At 38.3% G+C, this 20,223-nt stretch overlaps 1 protein-coding gene across 2 annotated transcripts in view; it reads right to left on the reverse strand.

Annotated features, from left to right (window-relative positions):
- Window positions 1–20,223, reverse strand: part of LOC131067616 (uncharacterized) — a 90,546-nt gene that overhangs the window by 67,806 nt on the left and 2,517 nt on the right. The gene's annotated exons all lie outside the window — the stretch shown is intronic.

Raw genomic sequence — 20,223 nt, forward strand, 5'->3', positions numbered from 1 at the left:
AACCTGTACAAGCCAACAAGGAACAAGAAGACCAACTTAAACAGGAGCTAGTAAAGTTGTGGGACATCTCGTTAAAGGAACATGTATGGAGGGAAGCTCTCAAGAGAGAAGTCCCTCGAGATGCCATCTAGGACAATCTCATCAACGAAGAGGTTGATCGTTTGTTGTACAGATTGCCAAGGCTAATCGCAAGCCATTTTATCATCCTGCAAAATCTTCAAGCCAAATGGAATCAGGAGCAACAAATACTACAACAGTATGAAGAGAGGAACCGACAGGAAGAGGAGGATAAGACACCAGCTAGAGATGTACCTCTCAAAATTGATGTCCGTGTAGCCTAATAAAGACGGAACAAATATTCCAAGTAGTCACGAAGCAACAAAAGGATTCATGAGATCCCTTCAACTAAGAGAACAAGGAGAACACCGAAGGCGATTGAGGAGAATTGTCAAATAAACTTAAGGATTTCTGACAGAAAGTCCAAGTCCACCATGAAGCCAAGGTCGAAGCATCAACCGGGGTCATAATCAGGAAGACAGGAAGAATTTCATCGTAGTACATATTAAGGGAGAGTGGGAGGAGAAAGCTAGACACCTACCACCCCTTGACAAAGCATAGCATACCAAGACCTCACTAACCAAGCAAGTAATCCGTTTGTATGGTCAACATCAAACAAAGAGAGGGAAGAAGCCCAAAATCGGATTAACCGAAACATTTGAGAATAACATATGCTGCATCCAAGAGTTATATTCATTTCAAAGGAACCAAGAATCATAGGAACTAAGCCAAAGGTAGGGAGTGTGAAAACGAGTTTGAAGATAAACAAAGTGCAAGGGACATTGACGGAGGATGCATAGAGGATTCATACATGGCTGAGAGTGCAAGGCAAGCACCCAAATGTAGAGGTCAAAATAGTCCAATCAAGTTCAATGCACAAAGAACACACCAAGCGAGTAAAATGGTCACTCCCACAGTGAGTCCAAATGTTGAAAGACAGAAACTCCCAAAGTACACAAGGAATGGGTCTGAGGATCCTATTAGGCATTGTAAAACATGTGAGATCATATGGATAGCGAGCAGCCAAGAGGACAAGGATTATTGGCTGAGAGCATTTCTAGCAACACTGCGAGGTATAACCATACATTATTCCATAGAGATTGATGCACAATCCGCAACCTCATGGGACACATTGAAGAAAGCGCTCGAGGCGGAATTCAAATTGTTTGCGAAGTCAAAGATAACTCGAACAAAATAAGTGTGATGTACATATGGAAGCACCTCAAAACATCACATGACTAAAATCATTCTTAGGTCACATCGGCTATTACAGGAGATTCATCAAAAAAATTGCTCAAATATCTTACCTGCTCAACATACTCACAAGGGCCAACTATTCACATGGACTAAGGGCTAGGAGAAGCTCTTCAATGAGATCAAGGTATGATTAATAAGTTCACCAATCCTTGCATACTTGAGCTAGTGTAAGGAGTTCCACGTACATGTTGATGCATCTAATTATGCAATTGGAGTAACATCGACACAAGTGGGACTTGTTGACGTGCGTTTTGTGACCACACACTCCAACATAGAAAAAAGATTTCCAGCGGTCACTTTACTCTCTCTTGATCAGAGTCCAATTGTATGCTAAGATTACGATGAGTTCAAACAATTGACTCCAAGGTTCCGATTTTGCAATGGATGTGACTCAATTGGCTTGATGAGATATGTTGGTAATCCAAGGGGACTTATGCACACTTAAAGAAGATTTTAGCAAATTTATAACTTCAAGGATATTCTCGAATGATTTGGCAATGAATGGTTCAATTTTTTAGGACATTTTCAATTGAAAGCAGAAAATTAAAATGAAGAAGGGTTCAGGAAAACTATTCTAAATCTAAGAACTTAGTAGATGGCAATGTCTAGGATAGGATCAACCAAACTTCACTTCCCCACATTGAGACAACTACATGAAGCAGGTGCAATCTTCAAGGGGTGTGTTTGAAAGATTTCAAATCATCAATGAATACCATCAAAGAATAATATCCATCCAATGATCCGAATTAAATGCACACATAAAATGGCTCAGTCCAACCTTGCACTGTTGATAACAATCAGCTAGCAACAAAAGGAATGAGCAAACGATCTTTTCCTTAACACATTGCAATCAACCTCATTCATCTAAATACTTGAAAGAAATCCATTCTAAGTGAGGAAAGCAAGACCATGCAAGCTATGAAATAAGACAAGTATACACCATCAAAGAACAATGTATTACAATTTACTACTCCAATAGCTTATCGCAACAATCTCTCCTCCTTTACAAATGAAGGAGTCACCCCCTTATATAGACCTCCAGCCTTGATAACATGCAAACCTTAATTAGGGTTTGACCTAAAAGATTCCATACACATGATACAACAAGGTGGGAATAAACATTAATGATCCATCATGTCCATTATCAATTAATTACATTCTTGCCAAAAATGGCGTCCATTGTGCATTAAATGCACCACTTCTTTCAAATTCCCCCAATGTGTAATAAATGCTCCATCATGCAATAAATCGCCCACAATGCCTTGAATGCTCCACCATCTCCAAAATCAGCCACATGCAATAAATGATCCATTATCTCGCCGTGCATTGACTCAACCACCATTTGGTCAAATATTCCAGCAATGAATGCGCCACCATGCTGCCATGCGTTCAATAGATTTTCACTATGCAAGTGGACCCCACCATCATTGGAACTTCTATAATTTTTCGGGTTGTGCTTCATTAATATGGAATATTCTCTTTGCATGTCACCAACTCATCCTTTACAAGAATCTTTCCATTCCGAGCCCACAAAAAACATTTTGGAAGATTTTCTTGCCTTGGAAGAATTTTAACAATCTTTTCCACTTCTGAAGGATTCATGCACACCTAGATTTTGGAGAGAGAAATTTTATTCGGGAAGAATTTTTCCCGTGTTTTTGTGTTCATCATGCCTTGAGGGAGATTTTTTATCAATTTGCCACTTTTCCTATTTTTTAGGAATTTTTCAATTTTGGCTCCGAAATTCAGGAGAGAAAATTCTCTTCTTTAATAAATTTTTACCTTTGCCTTGAAGTTTCTTCATCCTGACAGAAATATCCATCCTTGAAAGAGAAGTTTCCAAATTTTCCTTTGCCATGGATTCCACTTTCAGTTTAACCTGGATGAAATTTCATGTTGTGGAGGAATTTTGAATGGATCAAGGAATTCCTCCTTGACCCCTTGCTAGCGCTCTACACCATACTTGGGCGCTATTTCCATGTAATGGAGGAATTCTTCCTTGAGAAGAAATTCCTCCTTCTCAATTTGGCACCTTGACCCCATCCTTGAGCGCTAGAATCATATGATGCAGGATTTTGACCTCGGATGGAAAATTCCTCCATAGCCTAGTTTTGGCGCTACACCTCCATACCTAGGCACTGAACTGACATGGTCAAGGAATTTTGGTCAAGGAGGAAAATTCCTCCATGACCTCACTTTGGCGCTCTAACCCCAGACTGGGCGCCAAACAAACATGGTGAAGTAATTTTGGATGTGGAGGAAAATTCCTCCACAACCCCAATCTAGCGCTCTACCCCTTGACATGAGCGCCGTTTAGACCATGTGGAGGATTTTGGTCTTGGAAGGAAAAATCCTCCAAGGCCCCATTTTGGTGCCCATCATAATTTGGTGTACATTTTTGCCAATGCAAGGATTTTTCATGATTCTCCACCAGACTTAACCAAATTTTCCTCTTTTTTGGATTGGGATTCCAATTTAGGATTGAAGTGATTTTCTCTGCCTTAGAAGATTTTTCGATGCTTTTTCCACTTCAAGAAAGAATTCCGGACACAACCATTTTTGATCAATTGTTTGCTTTTTCAACTTTCCGGATTTAGGCAAATATTCAAGAATGTCTAGTCTTCAGTGTCGAGACCCCTGCCTGTGGTAGACCTGCCAAAAATAGACTTACTAAATATTGTAAGTACTTCAAAAAGTCAAAATTAGGGCAAATTAAGATGAGATGACACTAACTAAAAATAGACACTTACTAAAAATAGAAACTGCTAAAATTAGTAAGTTTGATTTTTGGCAAAATAAAAACAATCCAGGAGGCAATGAAATTCCCTAAAAAATAGGAACTTTCTAAAATTAGTAAGTTGCTCAAAATTCGCTCAAATTTCACTGGTCACTTCCTTGAAGGGTCCTAATTTCATTGCAACATTTAGTTTTTCCAAAACCCTAAGGAAAAGACCCCAAATCTAAGTCTGAAGGGAAAAACCCTAAAATAGACCAAACAAGTTCCAGACTTAGCCAAATTTACTCAAATAACTTGCAGACTTGATCAAATTTCACCCAAAACACTTGTAGACTAGGGAGATCGAAGGGATTGCTGCGAAAAGACCTAAAGAGCCAAAACCAAAAGACCAAGAGGACCAAAAAAGCGGGTGGTCCCCATTTGTAATGGGGCGATGTGTGAAAACGTCACAACATGACCCCAAGGATTGCATCATCTAGTCTTCTTGGCCAATCGGTTATTGTCAAAGGCAAAGAAGAATTACAACACAACAGAGAGGGAAGCAATCGGAATGGTTATATTCGGTGCAAAATTTCAAGCATTACCTATTGGCAACACCATTCACCTTCTACTTCAATCAACAAGCCCTTGTGTACGTAGTGAACAAGCTAGTTCAAGGTCAAGTAAGTAGATGGCTCTTACTATTGCAACAATTTAAATTTACCATTGCCAACATTGTCAGCTAACACCACTTTGCCAGCAAAACCCACCTTGCCTGCAGACACCACATTGGTTGAGGAAGCCAAGCAGATTGATCATTTGCTGAAGCTATTTGGGCTTTTATTGGAGGCTCGGACATTTCCCTCATCGAGTTCTGCAAGGGTCATGGCTGAAGGACTTGAGCAACAAGAGATGAAAACAATTGTTCATGGTTGTTGACACTGCCTAGTTTGGTCTTACACAAACAACTCCGCCTAGTGTGGAAAATGTTCAAGAGATTGCACCACAACCGCCTTTGGCTTCACCAAAGTTGTCCATGGTTGACCCACTTGTTAAGCATCAAGATGAGGACTCAAGTAAGTCAATGGGAGTAATTATCAAGATTGATGAGCTCGATGAGGACCCACTTGGCACGATTTAGAGATATATACAGGATTTACAATCTATGGTTGTAGTAATGTAGGAGGTTGGAGACATCTCCAAGTCATTGGATGTAGGGCATTCTCCGTTGGTGGTGGGAGAAGCCCAACATATTTTGGCACTTATGCAGAGGGAGTGTGAAGGGGAGTTTACTCAATGCTTCACTTCTTGAGGATGGACTGAAGTAGAGACTACCCAGATGATGGCAACTTGGCACGCTACCAGGCCTGCAGTGAGGGGGAGACATGATAGAGTAATTTCAGCTTTTTTTGCCATGGAGACCTCCTTCAAAGATCTGATCTGTAGGCTAAAGTACCAAATAGTCTCCACTAATGAGCTCACACATCACAAGGATGAGGTCATCCAAATGGTGCAGATAGTACTTGCTCAGATGGTTGAACATACACTAAAGTTTCAAGATCTTGCTCAACAAGCCCAATTCACTGAAGGAAAATGGACTAGAATGACAACCATAGAGGCCAAGCTGGTTGAGAAGGAGATAGCAAATCAAACGCCAACTAGTTGAAGTTGCACAAATGGTGAAGATAGCATGGGAAGCGAGAATTGGTAGCAACCCACCATTTAAAGTTGCGCACAAAGGAGGTCCATAGGCTTTGACAACTCCAATCTCTAACGTTCACTCCCACATCTTCTAAACATCCAAGGACATCTTCTCATCCCACTTCTCAATAGCTTTTTGTTGGTGTTGTTCAGCTTCCAATTTTGTCAATTTGTCATCTACAAGACTTTTTTTGGGAGGGTCGATGTAGTTATTAAATAAATAAAATGAGTTATTTTGTAATTAAGCAATTAGTCCCCGACAATTAGAGTTAGTAGTTACCAACGGTTAGCATTCAATCAACATCGCTTATGCTATATAATCCTTATTGTACTCATAGTCAGGGACTACATGAAATAAACTCATGTATCTATTGCACATCCTATAAATGAATGAATAAAAAGACATCTTTCTAGAACATTATTGCAAGTAATTTTTATATTCTATTATTTTTGTTTACTCTTTGTAATCAGTCAAGTAGAATTACCGAGTAAACAAACTCTCCTCAAACATAGGTGGAGTTGGGTTTAGCAGAAATGGGTGGTGAATTGCAAGGTTTGGTTTGAATTGGATACAAGGACAAGACAAGACTAGGTTCGCCTATTTTATAGCCTAGGCCCTAGTTTTCTTGTTAATCCATGTGGGCATAAACATTTTTCCTATTATTGTATCTTCATTTTTCACAATCAGGATTGGCAATAGATTGATTTTTTTGTGGAAGTCATCTAATACGTGCTGAAGTTGTGTCTCACTACTATCATTTGGAAAAGCCCCTCAAAGTTTAAAGTACCTAGATCTTTATTTTGGAAGACTTTGTGTACAATTGTTGACCTTTCTGGCATTCAGTAATTTTCTCTCAAAGCCACTGGAAAATTTAGAAACTATGATTTACAATGAATGATCTATAACTATCCTCATAAGCATATGCACATTTGCCATCCTATAAAGTTGACTTCTGTAAAATCGGGTGGGGAATTAGATATTGGTTTAAGTTTGGATACAGGGCTGGGATGGGCCTAGGTTTGCTCAAGATCTGGGTCAAGCGCCCCAAGTTCCCTACCCCACAAGGAACCCAAGGTGCTCAGGCCAAACTCTAAGCAAATCAATCTGAAGGCACCTATAACGAAACCACAGATCAAAGATGTTTAACTTATTTTTAAAAATCAAAAAACACATTTTAAATTCCTAATTTGGCATAAAGTGGTTCAAACCATATTCAATTGATAAATATGAGAGACCACAATACCCACTTTACCTCCAAGTTGTGTTCTTTCTCATTCCTCAAGCTTGTTAGGTATGCTTTTGAAGGTAAAGCATTGACAAAAGGATTCTACCATATTTGTTGAGTATCACAAGAGAGAAATAGCTGCACCTATGAGTTTTATAAATCAAAGGTAAGTTTGTTTTCAGATTTGTTCTATTTTTTAGAATTTTCACATTAACACCTTTTAAATGTATCATAGGGTTATAAGTTTATAAAAAAAAATTTGGTTATTTTGATTGTATTGTTGTTTTTGTTTTGTTTTGTTATGCATGCAAAATGACTTCTAGTTTAGTAGACCTTGTGATAGACAGACAATTCAAAATTGACCTAATGTCACCTCTCTGGCAACATGCAACCATGATTGGGAAGCTTCTTAGAGATAGGGGTTTTCATTGTTAAGTTTAGCACTTTCAGATTAATCGAAACTCAGAAAATCAGAATTTAATTACTAATTAAATTGATTAGATGAAGGGTTTGTTATTTTCCAGATTTAAGCATAACAAAGAAAGGAACAAATAAACACAAAACAAGGTTACCCTAGGAAAACCTCCTAGGAGGAAAAACCCAGCCAAAAGATCCTCAGATCTGATTATGAATTATGTTCATATGAGGGTTACAACGCTTATCTCAAGTACTTGAAGGTGTTTGATAATGTCTTCCACAAGACTGCACTTTCACAAGCATCAAGGAGTCACATCTGCACCTTTAACCCTTCAAACAGCAATCAGGTCCAAACCCTAGGTTGGTAATGTGTGAAGTCTGTTCTTTGATTGACTGCAACTTCAGTTTGCCCTCCTTCACACCAGTTCGCTCTTCACATGAATGAATTTCACACTTTAATTGGCAGAAGTAGTTCACTGATGTAACTGAGGTATTTCGCTGTGATGGCAGATCTAATATACTTCCTTTAGCTTGCAATGGCAGACATATGTTTATTCCTCCTTAACTCGCAATGGCAGACATATGTTTATTCCTCCTTAACTCGCAATGGCAGACATATATTTCTTCCTCCTTAACTCGCAACTGGCAGACATATATTTTGCATTGGATCAAATGAATAAATGAATGTGTAATTTGTGTTTTGCAATTTATCTTTATTTATATGATCATTTCACCCATATAACCCCAAGTCGGCCTTGATAGAATATATGCATTTTGGCGCCAAGTTAATTTAGTGTGGTGTGATACATATGTGGCGAGGAGTTATGGGGCTGGTCCTGTCTTGGGGGCACGTCACCCTTTTAGGATAGGATCCAGTCCTATATGGGTTCAGATGTTGCCTTAGGGCAATCCGAACCCTCTTACCTAGTTATAAACAACATTCATTGCTATAGTAGTCAATGTAGTAAGGAGTATTAAAGCTTATATAGTTGAATGAAAACTCATATATGACCATGATTGGGAAGCTTCTTAGAGAGGGGTTTTCATTGCTATACTTATAGTAGTCAATTTAGTAAGAAGTATTAAAGCTTATATAGTCAAATGAAAACTCGGCTATGTAATATGACCAGCCAAGAAATAAAAGTTTGTCCAAAGCCAAACAAAAAAGAGTTGCCAAGGCATATATTACAAAACAAGAAGATGCTAACAATGTAAGTGAGAAAAAAAAGATGAGAAAGAAAGAGCATGTCCTTTAAAAAATATGAGAAAGAAAGAGCATGTACTTTATCCAAGAAAGGATCACACAAGCCTCTTCATGGCCTATGGTATCAAACATCAACTAACCCACATCCTTTCATTCTGCCACTATTTTCCCAAGAAGTCGAAACCCCTTCTATTTCCCATAAAAGAGACACATTGGAAAAAGGCCTTCTAGAATGATACGAAGAGGATTGCAAATCAATACATTTCTCATTGCATTTATCCCAATGAGCTTCCTTTCATCCTTGTGAGATCGTCAAATTGGCGGTAAATAATGATGGCAATTAGTAATGCAATTGTTTATTAGACCATTCCTAGGTATGAAAATGTGTGCACCACCTTATTGTCCAAGGAAAAAACTTATATAAAGACATGCTTGTAGACAATCAAGGAAACATGTTTTGAAACAAGAATATCACTTTTTACAAATGGAAGCATTTTAAAAATATACTATTAATTCATGTCATTCTAGTGTGGCTACATAGTCAATGTTTTTGAAGGTAGTTGACTGTGAAGAGAAAGTGAAGGATGCAAGCTTCATTGTCAACATCCTCATAGAATCTATTGAAACGGTGAGCCCCAAAAAATTTTGTTCAAGTCATAGCAAACAATGCTAAAAATTGGAGGGTGGTAGGTTTATTAGTGGAAACTAGATATGGAAATATTTTTTGGTCACCATCTGTCGTCCACTCCCTCAACTAGGTGATAGAGAAAATTGGCACATAGATCAAGTGAGTCAAAAAATCTTACAATTAGATTGAGGAGATTCAAATGTTTGTGACAAATTATTTTATGTCACGTCATTTTTGAGGCCTCCAAGGTGGAGATGTTGAAGGTAAGTTTATGAAATTTCAATATTTTATTGTTCTATTTTTTATTTACTTTAAGTTTGCTATCAAATATTCTTTATATGATATATCATCTATTTTTTTAAATGTTTTATTTTTTTACACCATGTTAGATTATTGAGACTTGATTCACATTACGCACGTTCATCTAAAGACAACTCATTAAGTTGCAAGAGCCTTTGAGCACCATGGTCATCAACAATTTTTGTAGTTGATGGAAATCAGATACAAATAGAACCCAAAAGGTCAAGCCATTGATCTTAGATGATGATTGGTGCGCTCTAGTTGATTATATTTTGAGTTTCAATGGACCTACAATGAATATGATCATCTATTATCTAAACTCTACATATCCATAGGTTCAAAGGAGAAAGATACATATCATCTTCTATAGACAAACCTATGTAAACTCTGAACCCTGCATATCCATAGGTTCAGGAGAGAAACATACATATCGGCTTCTATGGCTGAAGCTATCTAATATCTGAACTCTACATATCCATAGGGTCGAAGGAGAAATATGCATATCATCTTCTATGGTCGAACCTATCTGCTTATATTGATAATGGAAAGCACTTCATCATTGAAAGAATAAGGAATAATGAAAGGAAAGGAGAAGGACTTTGTTGTGATGTTTTCACACATCGCCCCATTGCAAATGGGGACCCCCACTTTTTCGCTTTTTAGATAGATGTTTTGCTTAGATTGCCTTAGCTTAGCAATAATTTCCTAGTTTTAACCTTTGCTTATGAGAGGGTGTCGTATCATGATTAAAGTTGTTAATTAGCTAATATTATCAAAAGTTGTCATGAAGCAAGAAATGTCGTTAGAGGATGTGAAAAGTTGTCAATTTGCAAGGGAGTCATTCATAGAACTAAGTTGTCTAAATTTGTCTAGTTTTGTCCTCATGCAAATCGAATTTCCACTCTCCCTTTGAAACTGAGCGAAAGTGATGAAAATGGTTGCAAGATAATGTGAAATTTGTGATGACGGGTGAGGAATCCCTATGAAGATCGATTTTCCACTCCTAGGGGTCTTGAAGCAAAGAAATGATGATGAAAATCCATTTAGTCCCTATGGAAGTCAAATCTCCACTAAGCAATTGAATCAAAGATCAAATTGTCCATATGAGGGTCGATTTTCCACCCTCTCCACAAGAATCAACTTACCTATGGGGGTTTACGTCAAAAATAAGGACAAAAGTAGGGACAAAAATGAGGATCAAAAGTCCCTATACAGGTCGAATTTCCACTAGACAAATTACCTAACAAGCATTGACAAAATTCATAGGGACTAAATTGTCCCTATCCCTATCGAATTTCCATTTGAAGATAAAACTCGCAAAGAAAAATGAATTTTCATACGAACTAAAATAGTCCCTATACATATCAACTCTCCACTCAATGTTAAAGCTTGCAAAATTTGAACAAATTTCATAGGCACAAAACAAATCCCATAAGGATCAAATCGTCCTTATCCAAATCGGGTTTCCACTTGTGGATGAATCATGACAAGGTAGTGCGAGTTTTCATAGGCATTAATTCTTGTCCCTATATCTATTGATTCTTCACCATTGCATTTGGTGGAATGAACTAAGGACTAAGTGAATTCTATAGGGACTAATTCAGTCCCCATACATATCGAATTTCCACCTTGCAATTAAAATTCAAAACCTAAGTGCTTTAATTAATGGCTATTGAAAAATCGCATGAAAGGTACGAGGGTCGGCTTAAGCATTAAGTGTTAAACAAATGTGAATTTTAATTAAAACAAACATAAAAAATGTCTCTAAGGCAAGTCGTCTGGAAGTGTATGAAGGTGAAGAGGTGCAATGGTTGAGAAGAAGACATATAACAAAGAAGAGAAGCACCTAATTCAAATCAAATTCATATCTAACCTTCTAAAGTTTGCATAAAGGATTTAGACACAGCAAAATCGTAGAAAGGAAATTTGTTTCAAATTCGCTCCAAGGGAATGAAACAAATTCGCACAAGAAGGAGACAATATTCAAAGCCACAACCAGCATAAGGAATTCAGACCATGAAATCATTCCCAAGGATAGAGGAAACAGCGAATTTTGCTAAAATCAGATCTGGAGCAAAGGAGCTCATAATTGGAAAGAATAAATCAAAGTTTTACAAGCAGATCTGAGTGTTTCTCTTCACCTTTTTGAGTGTTTTCAGATCTGGAACATCATTTCCAAAAGTTTGAAGAGGACAATTTCCAGATTTTTGAAGGGTTTCGAGAAGCAAATTTTGTCAATTATCTTGCATTTTTCTTACTTACGGTGTCATTCATAGTCAAGATTTAAATGTTTTCTTAGTCTTTTTCAGGTTGATGCAAGCAATGTGATGTATGGAGCATGCAAGATCAAGGACTCAACAAGGTCATGCAAGGAAATGGATGAAGATGAAAGCCCTACAAGGATGTAAGATGCACAAGATCAAAGTGAAGATTTGGATTAACTCAAGACATGAAGAGGGCTTCACCATGATGCCAAACAAATGAAGGAAAGACAGACATGACAATGATGAGAAAATCAAAATCAAGGCTAGTACAACAATGAAGATACTTCCTACGTCATGAGGATGATCAAGCATGAACAACATGAAGGAGTTTTAGGTCAGGAGGTTGCGCTCAGCATGAAATCAAGAACTACATCAATGTAAGAGACAAGTCAAATGAGACAACATCACAAAGGCGAATGTGGAGGATCAACATGTCAAGTCTTGGAGGAAGATAGTGACAAAGACAAAAGGATGTTTTACAATCTTGAATTTCCTATCCAAGAATTATTGCTAGTACTCCAAGGTGAAGGACTTCAAGGTGAAAGATTCAGTGGAACAAGGCAAGTCAATCTAGTCTACAAGGCAAGCTAAGGTGGCATTCCAGTCATCATTCCACCAATCAAAGGAATCCAAGTCAAGATGTCCAAGTTCAATGCACCTGACTCATCCTATGGACTACATGTGTCCATCATATTGTAATTTTCTCATTGGCTAGAAGGAGTTTGTTGTAACAAACCCTAATTAGGGTTTTATCTTGTAATCTCAGCCATTGATCTAAGAGTCAACATGGGCCGTTCAATGTAAAGAGTCCTCTATTTGATGCATACTACTTCACATTTTCTACCATAGAAAGTAGATGTGAAGTGATTGCAATGAAGAGGACTTTGAATTTTTAATGTTACAAACTATATGCATTAACAAAGATAATGCACTGAAAACTGCAGATAGTATAAACTCAGAAATTACTCAGGAAATTCTGACCTTTAATAATAATGTGAATAATCACCTACAGGTTGTTATTGAAGCAGAAGCAACTGAGTTTACATCTGATGCAAGGGGCAAAACAATCCTTGAAACCAAAATCACACACACACCCAGGCAAGTCACTGCCACATAAGACTACAGCAAAACTACTTAACTTTGTTCAAATTCACTTCACAATAAATTTTACATCTGCAACAAATTAATTACCAGCTTGGACTTTTCAATGACCCCTCACTCTGCATAACAATTCATTATCTCAGTCTAATACCTCACGAGACAAGAATCAAAGCAACTATACTCTCCATTACAAAGCATTTAACTGCTCATACAAATGACAAAATCACACCTACGTTCACTCAGACATCAACTCTTTACTCATGCTGCTATCTTAGTCTTCTTAATGCCATTCTCAAATTCATCTCCTCTTTCCTTTTGCAGCCCCTTATAGTTCTCCCTACACATCATATGTCCCATGCACAATATGTTTCTCTCCCTTGCACTAGCCTTGACCACCTTCTCACGCAATCCCCTCTTCTTCTTGGGCCGCTGTACGCCCACACAACTCAGCCACACACTCCTTACAGCTTTGGCCAATGCCTCCATCATCGAGGCCCTCACTACTTCGCAGGTCCTTTGTTTACTCTCTAGTCTGCAAATTTATATCTTTGGTACATAGACCTGTTGATGTGTATTTTGTACACGACCAAACACAGAATAAAATACCTAAAGGTACCTTATCCTCTCTTGATTAAAGTCTCCGAATGCTGAAGATGTCGCGAAAAGGATCAATCGGGATGTCTTCAAGGTTCTTTGTTGTAGGATCTCTACGTGTGGATAAGCACCAGTGGTCGTTGTATATGCTGTTTCTTCAAGGGGTCTTACGTACTTTCAGAGAAAGCTTGTCCACGTTTTCTTTCCAAATGCAGGAACAGGATTTTCCTAACACTAACGGATTTTCAAAAAATGTCAAAAGATAAGGGTTTCTAAGAAGGGATACTTGAACTAATCCTAAGAATGACTCAATGAAGACTGGACTTGATAAGATTCTACCAATTTCAGTTTCGCCAAGAAATTACAACTCTACTGGAATTGATGCGATCTTCTAAGGGGATTCAATAACTTTCAAATCATCAAGGATATAGATACTATCATAGAGATACATATCAATACTTCCAAGAATGATTGAATTCTTAATCAATCTCAATGTTTCCAGTTGACCACACAAGGCGTCCTTACAATCAGTAAGAAGCTAGTGGTTTGGAATATGAATCTTATCAAATATCAAGCACAACACTTCGTCCTTCAAACTTAAAATTTAAATGCTATTTCAACTGAGAGTGATTCAAGAAGATAAACAATCATGAAGATAGCCACAAGTATTGCAATAAAACACCATAACTTCAATATTTTATTGATCTCATAGCCAAATGGACAACAATTGTTCAAAATTCTTTCTTCACTACTCAATCTTGCTACAACAATAACTTTCTAACTTTCTTCTCTCTAAGCTTTCTCTCTTTTCTCTAACTTTTCTCTAACTCTTCTAACCCCTTAAAATGAAATGAGTGAGGGCATATATAGCATCCTCAAATACAATGAACGGCCTAGATCAATTCAAGATCAATGGTCAAGATTTCACAATGAAACCCTAATTAGGGTTTGTTACAACAAACTTAATTCTGACCAATGAAATAATTGCATCATTTGGACACATGTCTTCTCTAAAATATTCGACCAATGAATAGCCGGGGTAGGTACATCGAAGTTTGTGCCATCTTTAAAGAGCCAGGTACATTGAATCTGGACATGCTGAGGTGGACCAACCCAACTGGAGGAGTGATGACTGGGATGCCACCTTGTCTGACACCTGGTTAATGCTCAACTTGGTGATGCTTTTCTTCGAATGCTGGATTGGAAAACGGATGGAGAAGGTCGTCCTTGATGCTGTTGGACTAGAGGAGGTCGTCCTTGTCCTGGCTTGATCTTGTTTGATGAGAGTCTGCCAAATAGTTGATCCTCCGGCTTTGGGGGTCGTCATTTGATGCCTACACCAAAACTTAAAATTAGTCCTTGAGCACAGCATAGAATTTAAGACCTTTCAAGGGAATAATTTAAAACATCAATTTGAAAATGACATGATAAATCCAGGATTACAAATTCTCAAATTAATTATGAATGAAAATTAGATCTTCAAGATTTAGACTTTAAAAAATTGCTATGAAAATCAAAACAAGTCTTGAATAAGAACTTCAAAAAGGATTCTTCATACCTTCACTTTTGAAAGCCTAACTATGAACCTTGAAAAATGAAGAAAGAAGATCAGATTTTGTTTGGACAAAAATTGAAATTTCTGGCCTTCTTTTGGATGAACTACACCTCAATTAGCCTTCAAAAGAACTTCACCTTCACTAGCCTCCAACACTTAGCAAGGAATTCTGGAAATTTAGCCTCCAATCTGCTAGATTTCGCTCCTCCAATCTGCTCCTCTAAATTCGCATAAGAAGGAATGAATGAATGATTTGAATTCACCACAAAGCATCTCCTTTAAATAGGGCGCTCACCCTAATTAACCATGAGGCCGACCTAGGTTTTTTAGCAATAAAACAAATAAAATTCCCTTTGGAAAGAGGCCGACTTGCTTGTAAAAGCAAAGAAATGAACTTGAGCGCTCACCTTTTATTTTTTAAAATTTTAAAATTAATTTCAAGGCCTCCAAGGTGGATTTTATATTTGCTTTAAGGCTTTAAAAATTAATTAATTCAATGGTAAAGACCTTAATTCATGCGAATTTGATCTAGCTTCCCCAAATGTCTTGAATTTGGCAAATTTGGTGAAAATTTAGGAATATCAAGGTTTGATCAAGGCTTAATGAAGGCTCTTTGCTTCTTAGGCACTGAAATATCCAAAGTGATGAAGGCCTAAATTCTTTCAAGACTTGATTGAATTCTCATCTAGGCTAGTTTGCTTTATGAATCAAAATCTTCACAACCTAGGTTTGCCATCACAAATTTGCATTTTGCCTTCAACTTAGCCTAAACAAGGTGAATAATAGGTGTTTTCAAGAATTTCGCCCTGGACCCTTTGGAAGGGTCAGGAGCGATTTTTCAAATTAGGTCCTGAGTACCTTGTTTTTTACTCCAAAATCTCCCGGAAGGCGAGCTTATGTTTGTTTTGACCTAATCAAAGTCTTGCATTTCAAACTTTTATCATTTCACATGAGGAAATTAGGTGAAAATGTAAATTTCGCCCTGGACCCTTTGGAAGGGTCAGGAGCGATTTTTGCTTATTAGGTCAAAATTCACCTTAATTTGATCGTTAACCCCCTCCAAGGCAATCTCCAGGGTTCATTTATCTCCATTACTGGGTTAGCTCATCAAAACTTTTAAGGAAATATTGAATTTTGGGAATTTCGCCCTGGACCCTCTAGAAGGGTTAGGAGCGAAATTCTCTCCTGAGCTCAAAATTCTCATTTTTGAAGGTCCAAAACCTCTTCAAGGCATTCCAAATAGGTTCTTTCCTTGTAGTCCAGGCTTAGTCTCACTCAAATTCGGGAGAAAAAGGTGATATTAGGGTTTTCGCCCTGGACCCTCTGGAAGGGTCAGGAGCGATTTTTCTTGTTTAGGCTTACTCCTTCATCATTTTGTCTTGAATCCACCCCTCAAGGCTAGGCAATGGTCTTCTTCATTCACTCCATCCAAGCTTGGTTTATTCCTGCAAGGCAAAATAGGGGATTTTGAGATTTTCGCCCTGGACCCTTTGGAAGGGTCAGGAGCGATTTTCCTTCTCTGACCTAGAATCATCAAATTTTGAAGCAAACATCTAATCACCAGTGGTCTCAAAGGCCTTTTCCACCTTGGTCTAGTCTTGCCTTAGCACAAACTTGAAAGGAACATGTTGGTTTTAGGATTTTCGCCCTGGACCCTCTAGAAGGGTCAGGAGCGATTTTTCTATTTTAGGGCAATTCCTTCATCCTTTCATCTTCGAATCATTTCCAAGGCATGGAACATCACGCCTCACTCCCATCCAAGTCATGAATAGCAAAATCTTGTCTTAAATTTGCAAGAAAAAGGGAGAATTTGGAAATTTCGCTCTGGACCCTTTGGAAGGGTCAGGAGCGAAGTTCCCTCTTGGCTTCAAAATTTTCATCCTTAGCAATCCAATTCCACTTCAAGGCAATTCAAAAGTCCTCTCAAACCCATGTCTAAGCTTGGTCTAGTCCAATCTTTGGAAGAAAAGATAGGTTTTAGGATTTTCGCCCTAGACCCTCTGGAAGGGTCAGGAGCGAAAATCATGTTCTAGGCTTGATTGCTTCTTCTTGACAATTTCAATTATCTTCAAAATGCAAAACACTCTTCCTCACACCCATTCAAGCCATAAAAACTAAAAAGTTGCTTTGACCTTGCAAGGAAATAGGTGTTTTTAGGAATTTCGCTCTGGACCCTTTGGAAGGGTCAGGAGCGAAATTCACCATTTGGCTCAATTCCTTCACTTTTTGATGATTTCTTGCAATCTCAATTTACTCCCAGGGACAATTCTTTCTATGTTTGACCTTATCCCATACTTGGCTTAGCAAAATTTGATATCAAAAGGTGATTTTGAGGAAATTCGCACTGGACCCTTTGGAAGGGTCAGGAGTGAAAATTGCAATCTTGACCAAAAATCTTCATTTTTCCACCTTGAAACTTCTTTGCCAAGTGGGATTTCATGTTTCATCATGCTAGGATTAAGGTTTCATATCCAAGAAAGGCCAAAAATGTATTTATAAGGAATTTCGCTCTGGACCCTTTGGAAGGGTCTGGAGCGATTTTGCCTTTCCTGGCCAGAATCCTTCATTTTCTTCATTTCTAAACATGCCCAAGGTTTTCATCCTGTTCATTCTTCCTTTCACCATGCCTTTGACACTTCAATTTGACCAAATTGAGCAAGAAATGTCTCCTATAGATATTTTCGCCCTGGACCCTCTGGAAGGGTCAGGAGCGATTTTTAGGTTTTAGGCTTATTCCATCATCCTTTCAAGTTGAATTCACCTCTCAAAGGAAGAAAACACTATTCCTCTCTCATCCATGCCATAAAAACCAAAACTTGACTTGACTTTGCAAGAAAATAGGTGATTGAGGAATTTTCGCCCTGGACCCTCTAGAAGGGTCAAGAGCGAAAATTCTCCTTTTGGGCAAAATCCTTCACTTTCCAAGTTAAAACATCTTCAGGAGGCAAAAGCAAGTTATTCTCGTTTCATTCATGCCCAAAACTTGACCTTCTTTACTACATAATAAGAGCTTTTGGAAATTTCGCTCTGGACCCTCTGGAAGGGTTAGGAGCGAATTTCACTATTTGTCCAAAAATCCTTCCTTTTGCAAGCTTCCAAATCTTCAAATGCAATAGGAACGTTCAATCCTCCCTCCAAGATACCCTGCACATCAAAACTTAGCCAGAGTTAGTGAAAAATAAGCTCTAAAAAGATTTTCGCTCTGGACCCTCTGGAAGGGTCAGGAGCGAAATCTCCATTCCAGGCCAAATTGCTCAGTCTTCAAATTTCAAACCACCTTACAATGCAAAATTAGATCATTTTCTAGGCTAGGAACAGGATTGCAAGTCTATCCAAGGCAAAAAATAGTGTTTAGGATAAAATTCACTCTGGACCCTTTGGAAGGGTCAGGAGCGAAATTCCTCTTTCAGGCATCATCTTGCTCTTCAAAAAACAATCAAATCCATCTTTAGGCAAGAACACATCAATTCACCTCCAGACATGCCCTAGAAAGCATCATTCAGTCAAAAATGAGAAGAAAAGGAGGTCTAAAAGGATTTTCGCCCTGGACCCTCCGGAAGGGTCAGGAGCGATTTTGACATTTCCAGGCTACATGTTACCTTGATTCGCTTCATCTTCCATCAAACTTAGTCAAACCATCTCCTTTTCTTCACTGGCTCTGCTAGACAGGGAAACAAACAGGACCCTAACAAGAAAAAACTCTCTTTCATTCTAGACCTGACCTGAGACCTATTCTCCCCGACTAGATCTAACCAACTTGACTCTCCTGAAAGGCATGCTTCATTCTGGCAATCCTGAGGCTTCAGGCAGACGACTAACAACCTCCCTAAACAAGACCCTAAAATGAGCTTCCAAGGTTTAGCCCTAATCTAGCCAGCCCAGGCAGACCACTCACTCACTCAAAACCCTAAAAGCAGAGAGAAAAACAAGCAAAGAGAAAGCAAAACCTAAGGCAAAAAGAGGGGGTCCCCATTCTAATGGGGCGATGTGTGAAATGGTCACAACAAGACCCCCCCTTCTCTTTCCATGCCTACAAATTTTCTACCCTCACATTTATGCCGTTGCGAAACTCCCAACCACTGACTTTTCAAAAACCACTGCCCTGTTTCCACGACAGTCACAATTTTCTGACCTTGCTCAACACATAGGAAGGAAGTTGGCAACAGTTGTGGAATTTGACGTTATGTAGCCAAGTGTCTAAAGCCTGCATTTTGTCAAACAATTAAGGTGTGTTGTCTTTAATTCCACATTTTGCATGCATGTATACCCAGGCAGTGTTTTAAAATTACTATTTGGCACAAGCAGGCAGGATGCAACCTGCATCAGATGCAACCAATAGAAAGTTTGTGAGAGAATCACCCTTTGCGATTGCGAACAATCTGTAGAAAACTCCATCGCTATGACAATTGCACATTGAACTATTTCTTTTTCCTCTTCTTCCAACATCTCGCCAGAACAACTGTCAACCTGCTCCTGCAACTCTACTTACCACTCTTCGCTCCTCTCATGGATTGGCATCCACCATGTACTGTCCTCCTCTGCCAATGGCTCTCTTCTCTCTTCTTCCCTTTTGTGGGATCCAACCCACCATCAGCTGACCACCTCCACCAAAATGCACATCCATTGAACCCTGCAACACTATACAAATTTTCCTCTACATACCACACATTACTACAACAAACCTTCTAAACTAACTCATCCATAACATGAAAATCACCATCATTCTCAAAATGATTTATTGTTGTAACAACTCTCTCCATTTCTACATTCTCATTTTTATCAATACATAATTACATTAAAATCTATATTTACCTCATTACCTTATATTGCAACTTTCACTCCACCTGCAATCAATTTATCCCATTCTTCTTCAATCGGAATTAGTAAATTCTCTTTTTCATTTTCACATGTATCCTCTAAAGGATTCTCTCTTGCTGCAACCTTATTATCCTCACATCCATTCCATAATAACATTCAAAAAAATTAAACTTTGCATCATTTACCTTCACCGTTGCAATTCTTTCTTCACTGTCAATCATCACATCATTCAAACATAAATCAAATTTGGTTCTAACCTCATCAAAATCTGGTATTTCTCCTTTCCTTACTGCTGCAACATAATTTTCAGCCTCCTCATATCCATCTATTCCATTCACATGCAAATCGGAATCATCAGTAGACTCACTAAATGCAAGTTTCACCT

Source organism: Cryptomeria japonica, chromosome 5, assembly GCF_030272615.1.
Source record: "Cryptomeria japonica chromosome 5, Sugi_1.0, whole genome shotgun sequence".
In the NCBI taxonomy this organism is placed as follows: domain Eukaryota; kingdom Viridiplantae; phylum Streptophyta; class Pinopsida; order Cupressales; family Cupressaceae; genus Cryptomeria; species Cryptomeria japonica.